Below are 12101 nucleotides of genomic sequence, written 5' to 3' on the forward strand. Positions count from 1 at the left end.
TTAAGCAACATGGTGTTCGAAATGGGAGCCTAAAGGGACTTCTTTAGGAATATCTATTTCATTTACGGGTACTTTACAGTTTTTAGGAACATTATGTTATACCTTATTTAGAAAAGTTCAAGAAACGACAAGTTTTAGCAAATTAAAAACAAACAAACAAACTAGGCCAGCTCATTAACAATAATAAAAACGTTGTTGCCATCAATAAAAAAAATAGTACTCCGAAAATTGTTCAATCTCGAAAGGTCCACTTCAATCTCCACTTTGATCAATATGTGTTATTGAATTATACTGACTTCGGAGTATTCTACTCCTCATCAGAAATTCTAAATGTTTGATACTTTTAGATATAATATAGGTTTGGCCAACAATAGGCTAAAAATTCGTCGTTTGTTTTACTTCTCTACATATGGATATTTTACTATTGTGGTTATTAACCATATCTTCAATAACCACTTTTTATCTTCAGTAAAATTCTCTGGAATTAATCTATGCTGTCCACATACTTTCGTAGATGATCACAGATAGTGCGATACACGAGTAATCAATGGGAAAAATATATTAACATAATTGGTTGCAACTTTTTCAGATTAACGTAGTCATTGTTTAACCAGTCAATTATCTTATTTAGTTAACAGGATGAATAACAGTAACTTTTGTCTATTTAGTGAAGAATAAACTCATTGTACTCATTAAAATCTCTTTATTGAAATAACCAAAAACCTAGTTAAATTATTTCGTCTGTCACTTTCTAGTTGTTTGTGGTTAAAATAATTACTGTCGTTTTAAGATAATCTATTTAACAGTTATTTTTGTTCTTTCTTTATCTAATGCGTGTTCAATAAATAATAATTTTGGGTAGAAGGTAGAATTAAAGTACAGAGAAGAAACAACTACTTTTGATGACTTTATTAAAACTCGTAACTTACAAAGGTATCACTTATTGACTTTCCAAGTTGCTCAAGGATTACTGATTCATTTGTATTCCCATTATTTCGTTTATTAATGAAATATTTACGCTTTATATTCAAGTTTTAAATCTCAATGAAAAACGTTTCATTTTTCTATTCAAAAACTTCGGTAGATAAGGATGTTGTGTAGGTTTGTTCTGATTTTCGCGCAGAGTTACATAAGGGCCATCTGCGCTAGCCATCCCTAATTTAACAGTGAAAGACTTGAGGGAAGGCAGCTAGTCATCACCGACCCTACAGCCAACTCCTGGGCTACTCTTTAACCAAGGAATAGCAGGATTAATTTTAACATTTATAATTCCCTCACGGCTGAAAGGTCGGGGATTCGAATTCGAAATAAAGTAAGAGTGTTATGTATTATTTGATCAATTTTCCGATGAAATGTAAAGTGTAACACGTTTCGTAATAATATTGACGTCACAATACTATTTTGATTAATTACATTCTTTCGTTTGAATAAATTAAAGCAGATTATTTTTCAGTACAAAAACAATAAATGTATGTGAATTAATCTATTTAACAATTTTCGTAGCAAATGAACACGACCTTTATGTTATGCTGGAATTACTGTGAAATATTTCACTTGAATTTACACTGCTCTTGACCATATCAGAAAGCTCATAATCTTCGATTAAAGTAACTCAAAAGGCTCATAACCAGAGCCGTAAGTAAACAATTTAGTAAAAAAGACAGGACATATTATTTGTGCCCACTTTGTGAATGGTGTAGTGAGCTGTTTTGTCGCCCCTCACCGCTTTGTGCCCGAAGCGGTTGTCTCGCTCACCCCATCCTAATGATGCTCTGCTCGTAAGCTATTCACAATCAGTCATTACAATGATTCAAAGTTGCTGTCGAGAAACCCACTTGTTGAGAAATTTATATGCAAAAACGGCTCGTTTGGGTTGAGAAAATATTTTACATAGAAGAGTGAACAACGTTTCGACCTTCTTCGGTCATCGTCAGGTTCACAAAGAAAGAGGTAACTGACCAAAGCTGACCACATGTTTGAAAGGGGTTGTGTAACTGTGTGTCGAAATGTAGAGGGCGGTATTAGATGTTTGAATATATAATTTTATTTATTTTATTATATTAATATAGGTATAAAGGCGTTCCTTTATATTGGTTTATTTTGGGTTTAAGTTGTTGTATAAGTAAGGCTTCTTTAATTTTGCGTTTGTTTATGTTTGTTTCTTTATTTAGTATTTGAGTGTTTTCTATGGTTATGTTGTGTTTATTTGACTTGCAGTGTTCGAAAACGTGTGAAGGTGACTTTTTATGTTCTTTGAATCTGGTTTCCATTTTTCTACTTGTTTCTCCCAATATAGAAGTCGTGGCAGTTATCACATTGTATTTTATAAATAATGTTGGTGTGGTGTTTGTCAGTGTAGTTTTTACATAGTATAGACCTCAGTTTTGTGCCTGGTTTTTGAATAAATTTGGTATTAACTGGAATGTCATATTTTGTTACTAATTTTTGCCAAATTTTGGTTATTTGTTTGCTGATGTCAGGAATATATGGTATACAGCAGTATATGGTTTCGTGGTTTTTTGATTCGTGAGCTGTATTTACTTTAGTTGGTGGTTGATTTTGCTTTTTGTCTAGGTGTGTGCGTATAATGTTTTCTACGGTTTGTGGAGGAAACTTATTGATGTTGATGAAGTATTGTTTTATTTTGTCTAATTTATCGTTAATTTTATCTGGTGAGCATAGTTTTATGGCTGTGTTTATTTGGTTTCTTAGTATGTTGAGTTTTTGTTTTGTTTCATGTGCTGAGTCCCAAGGAATGTATAGTCCAGTATGGGTGATTTTTCGGTGGATTTCTGTTTTGAATTGTGTGTCAGTTCTTGTAATTTTGAGGTTAAGAAATGATATTTGATTGCTTTCTTCCTGTTCACATGTGAAGTTAATGCTGGGATGTATAGAGTTAATGTGATTGAAAAAATTAAGTATGTGTTCTGTAAATGTGAATCCCGCAACCGTGTCATCTACATATCTGTACCAGTATAGTGGTGGATGTAATGCTGTGTTAATTGCTTGTGTTTCAACTTGTGTCATAAAAATATTGGCTAGAACTGGTGATACTGGGTTGCCCATGCTTAGGCCATTTGTTTGTATATAGTTTTGGTTGTTGAACATGAAGTTTGTCTTTATCGTGGTGAATTCTATGAGGGTTGCTAACTGGTTACTGGGAATTTCGCTAGTTGGGTTAGGGTCTCGGATATAGAGTTCTAAGGCTATCTTGCAGGCTTCAGTGATTGGAACTTCTGTAAAGAGGAATATAACATCAAAACTGGCCATTAAGGCTTTATGTTTAAGTTGATTTAGATTAGACTTGAAATTAAAAGTCTTTGATGAATGAGCTGGCTGATGTTACATATTTGGAGAATGCCCATGCTATGTATTTACCAAGATTGTAATTAAACGATTCATATGTGGACATTATTGGTCGTAATGGACAATCTGGTTTATGAGGTTTGGGGATGCCGTATATTTGCGGTGTGCGTGAGTCGGTTTTACGTAGGTAGGAATAAAGTGTTTGTGAAATTGTGTTGGTTTTTTTCATTTGTAGTAGTAATTTGTTCAGTTGCGTCTCGTGTGTCTTTGTTGGATTTGTGTGTATTGGTTTAAATTTGTTCGTGTCTGATAGGATGTTATTCATTTTTTGGAGGTATTAATTCGTGTTCATTATGACTATAGCGTTACCTTTATCTGCTTTTAGAATTTTTATGTTTTTGTCTTGTTTTAGGTTTTTAATGGAATTAATGTCTCTTTTTGTAAGGTTGTTTTTTAGTTTTCTGTTTTGTGAAATTATGTGTTAATACCCGTACCAGCCATTCTGAGATACACAAGTGAAGATATAGAACCATAGGTCATCTCATCTTAGCACCATAAGCCGATAAAAAGGTAACAACCCGAAAGATTGGATAACTCGACAGTTTAAAGACAGTAAGTGAGTAAAGACAGCATATTTTGTTTTTATGTGTTTCATTGAACTTAAGTTTGCAATTATGTGAAATTCAAAACTTTGATTATAATTTGATTCTTACATTTATTTAACGATTTAAGTATTTTCTTTGGGGCTTAGGATAGAGTGGGAAAGAAAGTACCTCTGGTGAGGGATAGCTACATCCACGAGATGATCCCGGTCCTTCAATACTTATTGTTTTGCCTACCTCATGTATGGTTTCATAGATCCTGCTTGTATGCAGAAGTGGCCACACTTTGGACAGTGGCTCTTACCGAATAACTAAGCCACAAAAGTAAACTATGTATATGAGTAGGAAATGCCTACATCTTAGTCCAAGAAGACTGGAATGGCGAAGAAGGTGAAATAATCAAATGTTAATGACAAATGGATTTAATAGCAGAAAGCAAAGTGTATGACACACAAGGGGCACATCTAGGCAAAACAAAAATAGTGGCTAGCCATCGTGTAAGAAACTAGACTCTTACTACGTTCTCATACCAAGAAGAGAAAAGAAAAAGAAAACTTAGATGCAGGCAGTGTCCACCAACTAGAGTGTAGAAAAGACCAAAAATCCATTGGGAAGGTCACCATTCAACAATGTTTATTTGAAAATGAGTAGGAAGCATATACATGGCAAGAAAAGTGGAAAACTTAATCCAAGAAGCAAAAAGCATGAACAGTGACATACTAGAAATCTTGAAAACTGAACGGAATGATATGAGATACATATAAAAGGAAAAAAAAAACACATTTATTTATTCAGATGGAGAATAATATTAACATGGAATTGGAATACTCCTAATAAAATATTTCGAAAAATATATAATAGGATGATGGACCGTAAATGAAAGAAGTATCTACCGATTAAGATGAAAGTAAAACTTGATTTATTCATATCTTAATTATATTGTTCGTCATCAGATCACACAGATGAAGGGAGCGGCACATTCTGTGAACGATATTAAAAATTCAAATAGACTAAACTATGAATGTGCTCATGGTATTGAGATTTAAATGCAACCTACTTATCACAAATCAATATGGTTTGGGTACCATAAACTTTAAAGGGGAAAATTGATTCAGATTTGTGGAGGAAATAATTTCGTTGTAAGCAATACCATATTTAAAAACCAAGTAAAAGTGGTACTCTTGGAAAAGCATATGAAACCTGCATAGAAATAAAATCGATCACACCATGATCACAGATCGCTTAAACATCACATCAGACCATAATCTTCTGGTGGTTACACTAAAAATTGAAATAAATAAAGCGATAAACAGTGAACATAACAACAAGTGATGTATGGGAAAGCACTGAAAACCAAATATTAAACGATAATATAAAACTGAAATGATAAACACACATAAAGCATTTATAATAAAAAAATCACTGGACAGTATGAGACCACAAAAGAAAACATAGAGGTAATTTGGAAATATTTGAAAGAAAGTATACAATATGTCAGCTAAATGTTGCTTACTAAAGAGATAGCTGCTAAAAACCACGATGAAAGAAAATATCATAAATATTATGAGAAAAAAAAGAAAAATACCTCTGAATATCATTATATCAATAAATTTATGAGCAAAAATAAAGTATACAAGGAAAAGAAAAGACTGGCTAGAAATGATATGTAAGGACATGAAAAATCTTACACCAGGCAAAAGCCATGCATGATGAGCTCAAATAATTTACAATAAAATGTGTTAAAAGCAGCAGCTGCATCAAAAAAGAAATATAGAAACATAATCTTAAATAAAAATGAAATCCTAAGGAGATGTCCGGAATGTGTTCAAGATGTCTTCGGAGACGACAGACTTGACCAATCAATAAAAGTAGATAGATAAACCTAGCATTGTTTGAAATGTGAATTTTCCGAAGATTTTGAAAAATATCATGGACAAAAAGAAATGTAAATGAACAGAGTTTAAGAAATCTAAATAAAAAAGAGAACTCATAAAGTGAAGGAAAACAGTATGCTTTGGACATATAAAAAAGGCATAAGAAAGTATAGAAATTTGTGCTAGAAAGAAAAGCGGACTGAGCCCACTACGAGAGTTGAAACACAAGTTTTATAATTATAAGCGTTTAGACTTATCGCTGTACTACTGGAGTAAATGAAAGACAGTAAAAGAATGAGAAAGAACGATATATTAAATAATAAAAGGATTTCTAGATCTCAGAGTGCACAAGAATTGTTAGGAATTTCTTGCAAACTTACTCTAGGGCTATATGCACTAGCCGTCTAACATAGCAGTAAAAGGCTAAAAAGAAGGCAGTTAGCCGTCACGACACAGCCAACTCTTGGGCTACTTTTCTATCAGCGAATAGTAGAATTGATAATCACATTATAACGTCCCAACAGCTAAAAGAGTGAGCGTGTCTAGTGGGACAGGGATTGGAACTTGTGATTCGTAGATTGCGAGTCGCGCATTCTAACCACCTAGCCACCATGCCAGGACACACACAAGAAGGGTTGAAGACAGCCAATGTTGACGATCCAATGCAGCCAGCCTATGTAATGGAGGTGGTACAAAAAGGATGAATTATATTTATGAATTTTAAATTTGTTAATTGGCAAAACTGCATTTTATTATTAATTATGAATGTCAGCCGCCTCGCCGGTAGGTTAGTGGTAAGAATAATATTTGCATAATTGTAAAACTCAGGCTTTGAGAGTTGGCTCAGTGCCAATAGTCCAATGTACAATTTTGCGTCTGACAATAGACGAAGGTAGTTCACATGCATATACACATTTCCTAAGAAACTTCTGACATCTACTGGCTACGTTAGTAACTGTCTTAAATTTCTATGGTAATATAACCTCGTAATACCCCACTATCAGAAGATACTCGTTTAGTATGATGTTTCGAATATAATGTATGTCTGTACATTTTAGGAACAGAACTTTTGTGTTAGGTTACATCTAAGTCTTGTTCATTGAGTTTATTAGTTATCACATGTTTATTTTGTGAAACCCTTCATGTTTTGAAACTTTACATATTGTTTCAACGTAAGCGGATTTTACTTGTTTATATTTTAATAACAAAGCTTACTTACTTCAGATTTTGACATATAAGAACATCTGAGCAAATGTGACAAAATATTTGAAAAATTATAAAGCTCAAAATGTGATGAATAGAGTTGGGTAGTTGATTAAAGCAAGTAATAAGTGGACGAAGAAAAATATTTGAAGAGTTCAAACGTTTTTCATCAACTGGAAAGAAAAGTTAATTTCATTGAAAAGCAATAAATTAATTGTCGTTGAATATCATGTTCATTTTCCTGTAAATGTTGGTTTAAAAAAAAAAGTATTTGACTTATAGAAAGTAGCTACATAATCTCGAGACCACTTGGACATTTTAAAGATGACGTGAGTGCATTTAATACCAAATGTTGAAAAAACGAATGTCACTAAACACGTAAACAAATTATAAGTAGAGTAAAAGGTAGTTTAAGCTAAATATTTAGATCTAAATTTGGATTCTTTTGTCTGGAATTGCTACAAAACTACTTGTACGTGTTCACTAAAAATAAAATGTTTCAATTATCATCTGTTGGATAACAGTTGAGAGGTTATATGGAGAATATTTCCGATGTTTTTTTATAAACTAGAATTGAATAAAATATCGAACAGGAAGAATAACTATTGAATTTTAATTGGTATACAACATCAAAAAAAGATATAACAAATTTGATTGTGTTACTACATATTATTTAACATAAGCTCCGTTTGTTTGTAGTTAAGCACAAAGCTACACAATGGGCTATCTCTGCTCTGCCCAACACGGGTATCAAAACTAGGTTTCTAGCGTTGTTACTTAGTCGACATGCCGCTATGCCACTGAGGGGCTTAACATAAGCATTTTACTGATTGCCTTTTTTTATGTTACATTACAACCTCTGGATTTAAAAAAAACTTTAGTTGTGCCACTTATTTTATTCATTCGTTTCATGTAGTTCTTACAGATAGTATTTTAATTTCTTTGCCAGCATTTTGTTTGCCTAATAAATAATATTTCTTTCAAGTCGGGTGAAATAAACAAATTATGATTTTAGTTGTTTCATTGGAATATATTATTGAATTTTCTCTGTACGCAACACAAATAGTTTTAAAGGTACACTGACATGTGTTCCATCAGCTAGCACTTTCAGGTGTAACTTAACGAAATGTGTTTCAGAAACTAATGCTTTTAATGTAACTCAGTAAAACGTGCTCCATCTTTTAGCGCTTTTAGGCCTATCTCAATTAAATATCCGCCATCTAGCACAATTTAAATGTAACTTAATCGCAGTAACCAAGGTTGTGATTCTGTATCATTCATTGCTTAAAGGACTAAATATTGTTTTTATACAACTCGTACAAAGAAAAAGTAATACTTAGTATTAGACTCGAACGTGGACACCTCCAATCACTATTTTGTTCTACTTATATCTGCAATAGTATTTGTATGGAATGATAGTTTTGGGAAGATTTAAATTTTGCTATTTCACTATCATGTTGACTACCCGTATGCAGTCCTCTCACTATTTTCTCTGGGAATCTAATTCTTACAATACTGATTTTTTAAAATTATGACTCCATCTGGCGGTTTTACTCTTAGCACGATCATTTATCACCTTCTTTGCAACGCTGCTTTCAAGCGTTACAAGTAACAGATGTACATTTCCCACCCCCAGTGGCATACGGGTACATCTGCGGACTCACACCGCTATAAAACAGGTTTCGATACCTGTGGTGGACAGAGCACAGATAGCTCCTTGTGTTGCTTTGTGCTTAATTCTAAACAAACAAAGAAAACAGAAATTAGTTATATCCCATCTGGTCTGTCATGCCATGTTTTAACAGCCATGCATTTTATTTTAACTAAACATTTTAAGTATTATCAATTGTCATTCTTTTAGAAATTTACTTTGAAATCCACCATTTTCACTCACTTTCAAAAATTGAATTACATGTTTTGCAATACATGTGAAATTTCATTTTTAGGTTTTCTGATACTTGTCATATGATAAAATATTTTCTAAAAGTTGTCCAATCATTTCGCTAAATGTATTTAAAAGGAGACTGTCCACAATCTTGAAATACAATAAAGTTGTTTTAATTAATAAGTTTATTGTATAAATATAAAACAAGTGCTGTGAGACTGAAAACAGTTTTATGCATTCGATGTGTTCAAAAATCACATACATCTGAGCTTAAAGGATTTGACGCCATTTCTTAATAACATTTCCCTCCGGTCCTTCATCCTTATTCAATAATATAAAACTATTCCTATTAATTACATTTGATAATTTTAGTAGATTCATGGAAGTTATTACCACTAATGTTCGCAGATTGTGCTAAAATTAGTTTTTCACATTGAATCAAGTGTTTCACTAGTATTTTCAAGTAAAGTCGAGATCTCTGTGTTATTATTTATAACATTTCTTGTGTGTGTTCATTTATTCTGTATTTTCAGTTTGTCTTACATAAATATTTTAATATTCACCTGTGATAGTGTATATACCAGTTTTTTTTTTCTTAACTCAGTTTTATCATTAGTTAGGTTAAGAATCTGGCTGATCTTGTTCATTGGTCTTTATATCGGAAAGATATTTTGTTGTGACTTTCTAAATTGTTACATAATTTGATAAGATAAACCAGGTTTGAATAGTAACACAAATCTCTTTTTGTTAAAATCTTAAACAAACGATTTTAATGTAATATTTTTATCCTTGTATTTATTTTTTTACAGCTCTGTCAGCAGTATCAAGATTAAAAATGTCTTTTCCAAATAACAAATGTCATTTACAAAATAATTTTAAAATTCTAGTATACGTTGGTTTTACTCTTTTAATAAATTTACGCAAAAACGTACACAAATATCGTCTTAATCTTAACCGAAAATGGCTATTCTGTTTACTGGACATACAAACTTTTGCTAATTTTATGACTTCACTTCTTGGAATATTACTCTGAAGGAAAGGGTTCAGTTTGATTTGTTTTGAATTTTGCGCAGAGCTACAAGAGGGCTATCTGCGCTAGCCATCCCTAATTTAGCAGTGTAATACTGGAGGGAAGGCAGCTAGTCATTACCACCCACCGCCAACTCTTGGGCTACTTTTTTATCAACGAATAGTGGAATTGACCGTCACATTATATCAGCCCTCCGGCTAAAAAGGAGAGCATGTTTGGTGCGACGGGGATAGACTCTCAGATTACGAGTCAAATGCCTTAACCCACTTGGCCATGTCGGGCCGAAGGAAAGGGAATACGTTTTGACCATCAGTGATAGGTTTTATAATTTCCTATGAAGTATTAGATATTTTTACAAAGATGTAACATCAATAGAATTATATCTTGTACTTATAACTCTCACAAGCGAAATTAGTGTACAGAGAATATACAGTACATTAGTAAAAACGAAAACCGCCGATGTTAAGGCGTCTACATAAAAGTAAAAGAGAAAACACCGAAAAATACAATTATACCAATGGTAAGGGTGACTTATGACATCTGAAGGAATAACATTCATTTTGGATTTTACATTTTAGATGATTTAGGAATAACCGAAAAGCTTAAGACCTGAGTATTCAAAAACCACCGATAAAAAACATTGAAACACGGAATTATGAATTATATTTCTTCTATATTCTCTGAACGTAGTTCCTACAAAATACAAGTTTTTTCTTACTCAGATTTAGCTTACTGGTTAACTTTGGCTGAATAGTCTTAAATTAACTTTGATGAGCCGAAAGACACCGGTGTGAGTAAAGAAATATAGTGTTATCTATAGCATCTTGAACAGCATGTGGAAAAGTTCATGACTTTATTATTTTATTTAGATATGAAGCATTGATCTGAGCTTAAATGTTGACTCCATAGCAGTCACATGATTTCATATATGCTTGAGAATCGCGAATCTATCGACGAATCGCTAAAATATCCAAGTTTCTGGTCTTTTAAATGGCCTTGTAAATGACTTACGTTTGTTACTGAAAACTATTCTGAAAGTTTACATGACGGATATAGATGAGGTTTCTTAAAATAATCTATTTCTATCTTACTTTTGTTACGTATTATAATTTATCTCGGACGAGTCACCGATTTATTATATTACGTACGTTACTGTATTAAGATTTCAAATGGCTGTAAATTTGAATTTAGATGTTAATTAAATTTTAATATGTATCAAATTTATGATATTTGCCAACAGGATTGATTCACACAATTTTCTTTCTAAACACAAATATATTTAAATATACAAACAGCAATACAACTTATGATAACAGTTATCACAAATATTGGCTTATATATAATAGTTATACAAACTTACAAACTATACTGAGTCTTTTATCTGGTCTAGAAATTAATATTTCACCGATGGTACAGGTCCGCGATGAGCAAATTAATATTGAGTTGATATTGTTACACCTCGATTAGACCCTGCATGGCCAGGTTGTTAAAACACTCGACTCATAATCCAAGGATAGGAGGTTGGAGTCCCCGTTGCACCAAGCATGCTCACCTTTTCAGTCGTGGGGGTGTTATAATGTGACGGCCAATCCCACTATACGTTGGCAACAAGAGTAGCCCAAGAGTTGGCGGTAGATGGTGATGACTAGCTGCCTTCCCTCTAGTCTTACACTGCAAAATTAGGGACGACCAACGCAGGTAGCTCTCGTGTAGCTTTAGGCGAAATTAAAAACAAACACATACATCTTGATTAAGCTAGCTTGCTTGTCTGGCCTCGCCCAACTTATAAGCTGGTCTTTTACCGACGAAAATGTTTAACGTCCTTGTAGAAATACTAATGTCTAAAGTTAATTCACAGAAGTTAAACGGTTTGTAACGTTTAGCATTGGTGAAATATTTAAATAACTACAGTCATGCAATACGAGTGTGTATGGATTACATTGAAATATATAACCGAAATAAATCGGTCAAGTAAGTTGTGCACTGCATAATGGTGACAAAATATTTTTTGTTTCTTGTTTGTCTGCAATTAAGCACAATGCTACATAATGGGTAATTTGTGCTTTGTCTACCACGGGTGTCGAAATCCATTTTCTAGCGGTTTAAGTCCATAGACATGCAGCTGTATAATGGAAGTGAAACACATAACAAATGCACTTAAGCATTGAAATTTATATTTTGATATAAAGTAAAAGCTGCTG

This window comes from Tachypleus tridentatus, chromosome 6, assembly GCF_004210375.1.
Source record: "Tachypleus tridentatus isolate NWPU-2018 chromosome 6, ASM421037v1, whole genome shotgun sequence".
In the NCBI taxonomy this organism is placed as follows: domain Eukaryota; kingdom Metazoa; phylum Arthropoda; class Merostomata; order Xiphosura; family Limulidae; genus Tachypleus; species Tachypleus tridentatus.